The following is a 4,355-nucleotide window of genomic DNA, read 5'->3' on the forward strand; positions in this document are numbered from 1 at the left end:
ATTTCATACCGAGTCTGTATCAAGCTGTTAGCATTTCTATAAGAGGTGTTGGCTGGACCCAAACACTTTGGCGGGCAGTGTTTGTTACTCATGTGTATTTTCTCCCCCACCCGCCTTAAATTAATCAACTGGGTTGTGAGTGCATTGTGCTGGTTGCCCTGACAGTGTCTGTATCTGCTATGCTATTTCTCTCCATATTGTGATCCGGTGGCCATCTTATGTGTCAAGTTAATCAACTGATGGCTCAGCAGCCATCTTGTGTGTCCGTGTGCCTAGTGTCACCCTGCCCTGTGCCATCTCCCTCTTCAAATCGCACCTTTATCATGGAAAAATGTGCCAAAGTGTTTCATTCTTTGAGTCATATCTGAGCAGATGTAAAGGGGACAGTACAGTCAAAGAGCAGGTTTGTAGGATGGAATCAGATGGAAGTTTCAAGTGATAATTTCAGAGTATGGACAATGATATCATGAAAAGTTCTGTCACAGGTGGTCATTGGAGGAGTAGGACACGGGCTGCAAAAGTATAGCATTGTATAATGAACAAACATTTAATAAGCTGCACAGCATTATTAGAAGATGCACACTTATAAACAAGTCACAAAGTCATTGCTTTACAATCTGATTTAGATAATGCTGCAATATAAAAAGGAGGCACAAAGAATAAACAATCCTTAACCCTACAATTAGAATCGAATATCTCATGGTAATATGAGTCATAGAATAAGCATTATTGCAGCTCCTCTACTTACATAGCATTCTGTGTCTCTAAGGAGGTTGAAAATATGCTCTGCAGCTGTCCTAGCTCAAATTACACACCAACATTTTAAAAAAATTAATTCAACAACGTAAACCACACTTGGAAACTTGGTATACAGAAATTTAACATTGAGCTGCCTTAATGCCTCATTGTGATGTTCAATTAATGACTGAGCCAATGCAAATGATAGAAATATCAGGTATGATCCTCTGTCTTGCTTAGTTCATCTAGACCAGGAAGATAGAAGGAAGGCTATAAACAGCACGGTAAGGCCTCTATGACATAATAGTACTGTCCCTATCTTTGAGTCATAGAGTCAAACAGCATGGAAACCATTCCAACCATTCCATGCCAACTATTTTTCTAAACTAAACTAGTCCTACCTGTCTGCGCTTGGCCCATACTCCTCAAAACCTTTCCTACTCATGAAGTTATCCAAATGTCTTTCAAACATTGTACCTGCATCCACCACTTTCTCTGGCAGTTCATTCCACACATGAACCACTCTGTGTAAAAAAAGTTGCACCTCTCACCTTAAAAATATATCCCCTAGTTTTGAACTCACCAATCCTAATGTTACCACCAGGGGTAAACTCTTCTGCTTAATTTAAAACCAGCAACACAGAAACAATTTATCTCATGCAGTAATCTGTAAAATCTCTACTGGCCAAGAACTAAGTAAAAACTAACAATTTTATTTCTTAAAGTATAACAGAGAATACTTAACTAACCACTTTTTAAAATTTCTTTCTCTAACATAACTAGTCTGACAAAACTCCTGATTAAAATTTACAAAACAACACTTCTTATCTCAAAACCAGGGCAGATGTAGGTTTTATTCTTCAGATCTTACTGTGTCTTCTCCTTGTTAGGAATTTCTGCATTACAGGTTACTGATCAAAAAGGTACTTTTAAGAGAGAGCAATTTTCAAGCAGTCTGTTTACATGCTGGGCTTTAGCAGTTCTCCTCTCTACTGTTCAATTTTCCCCAGTCTTATATTCCAGAGCACCGGATTGTGTCATTGACTTTTAAGATTGTCAATATATTCAATTCAAACTTGACTGGAGCTTGTTATGTTTCAGATATAATTTAAGCTGATTAGCCGAATTTGAATTTGTTTTTGTCTCCAAGCAACAAACTAATTGAGTGGTTCAACACAATGTTACACTGTCACCATTTTTGAGTTCGCTTGATGCTAGGTCCGGTAGTTCGGCTGCTTTTAACTCTCTTAAAGGTATACCCACATCTTCATAACACAAAGGAAAAGACTCTTGCATTCACCTTATCTGTGCCCCTCATGATTTATAAACCTCAATAAGGTCACCTTTCAACCTCCTATGTTCCAGTGAAAAAAATGTCCTAGTCATTCCAGTCTGTTTTTATATCTTAAACCCTCCATTCCCGGCAACATCCTGGTAAATGTTTTCTGAATCCTCTCCACTTTAATAATACCCTTCTTATAACAGGCTGACCAAAATTGCACACAGTATTCTGGAAGAGGCCTCACCAATGTGCTGTACAACCTTAATGTGATGTCCCAACTTCTATACTGGAAGGTCTCAACAATGAAGGTAAGCATGCTAAATGCCTGCTTAACCACCCTGTCTATCTGTGACACAAATTTCAAAGAAGTTTGGACATGAACACCTAGGTGTCTCTGTTCTACAGCATGACCCAGGGCCCTACCATTAATTGCATAAGTACTGTCCTTGTTTGTATTACCAAAATGTAATACCTCACAGTTAACCAAATTATACTCCATCTGCTGCTCCTCAGCCCATTGACCCAAATGATCAAGATCTCTTTGAAATCCTAGATAACCTTCTTCACTTTCCTCTACACGACCAACTTATTAACCATGCCTCTTATATTCTCATCCAAGTCATTTATATAAATGACAAAACAAAAGTGGACCCAGTACTGATCCCTGTGGGACATTGCTGGTCATAGGCCTTCAGTCCGAAAAACAACCATCCACCACCACCCACTGTCTCTTACCATAAAACCAACTTTGTATCCAATTTGGCAAGCTCACCCTGAACCCCATGTAATTGAACTTTACTAATTAGTCTACCATTTGGAACCGTGTCAAAGTATTAAAGTCCAAGTAAACAATGTTTACTGCTCTGCCTTAATCAATCATTTTGGTTACTTCTTTAAAAAAACCTAATCAAGTTTGCAAGACATGGTTTTCCTCACACAAAATCATGTGACTATCCCTAATCAACTCTTGCCTCTCTGAATGCATATAAATTCTATCTTTCAGCATCACAACCAACAACTCACTGACCGATGATGTCAGACTCACAGGTCTATAGTTTTTAGGCTTCTCTTTATAGCCTTTCTTCAACAATGGCACAAGATTAGCAACCCTCCAGTCCTTCAGTACTTCATATGTGGGATAGATGACACAAATATTTCTGCTCGGGGATCCACAATTTCCTCCCTAACATCCCACAATGTCCTAGGTTATATGATCAGGCCATGGAGATTTATCTACCTTTATGTTTTCTAAGACCTCGAGCACCTCCGTAATGTAAACTCTTTTTTAAACTTCAATATTTATTTCCTTGAGGTCTCCAGACTCCATCTTTTTTAACAGTAAAAACTGACATGAAATATTCATTGACTATCCCTCCCATCTCCTGAGGTTCAACACAAAGATGACCTTGTCGATCTTTAAGGAATCTGACTCTCTCTCTAGTTGCTCTCTTGCTCTTAATGTCGAATCTTTCTCGATTATCTTTAACCTTATTGGCCAAGGCTATCTCAAACCCACCCTCTTAAGAATGCCGCTTCACTCTTTGTACTCTTCAAGAAATTCATTTATCCCAGTTCTAATATATGATTCTTTCTTATTCTTGACTAGATCCTCAATATCTTTATTTCTCTATTGTTCCTTATTCTTACCAGCCTTAGCTTTCACTCTAACAGGAACATAAAGCCTCTGAACTCTCATTATCACACTTTTGAAAGCCTTCCACTTGTCAGTCATCCTGGGAACAATCTACTCTAATCAAGTTTTTAAAGTTCTTGTTTCATTAAAATTAAAATACCAATAAAATTTGCCTTACTCCAAATAAGAACTTTAACTTTTGTGGAATACTTACCCTTTTCCGTAACTATTTTAAAATTGGATTGGAGGAGCTAATGTTGGACTGGGGTGGACAAAGTTAAAAATCACACAACACCAGGTTATAGTCCAACAGGTTTATTTGGAGGCACTAGCTTTCGAAACACTGCTTCTTCATCAGGCGGTGAAGAAGTACTTGATGAAGAAGCAGTGCTTCGAAGGCTAGTGCTTCCAAATAAACCTGTTGGACTATAATCTGGTATGGTGTGACCTTTAAGTTTATTTTGAAATTAGCAGTTCTATGATCACTAGTCCTAAAGTGTTTCCCTACTATCACTTCAGTCACTTTCCCTGCCTTAGTTCCCAAGAGAAGGTCAGTTTTTGCTCCTTCTCTAGACCCTTAAAGCCCATGGAGTGGGTCATAACATATTGGAACAGGTTGATTAAAATATCTGTGATGAACCTGGTAGATATATTTAAGACTACTGTCCAGACATATTATGACACACCTCCAGGGCAGCAGAG

The sequence above is a fragment of the Chiloscyllium plagiosum genome, unplaced genomic scaffold (assembly GCF_037043375.1).
Source record: "Chiloscyllium plagiosum isolate Xiang-an unplaced genomic scaffold, Cpla_swu_hap1 HiC_scaffold_30, whole genome shotgun sequence".
Taxonomy (NCBI): Eukaryota; Metazoa; Chordata; class Chondrichthyes; order Orectolobiformes; family Hemiscylliidae; genus Chiloscyllium; species Chiloscyllium plagiosum.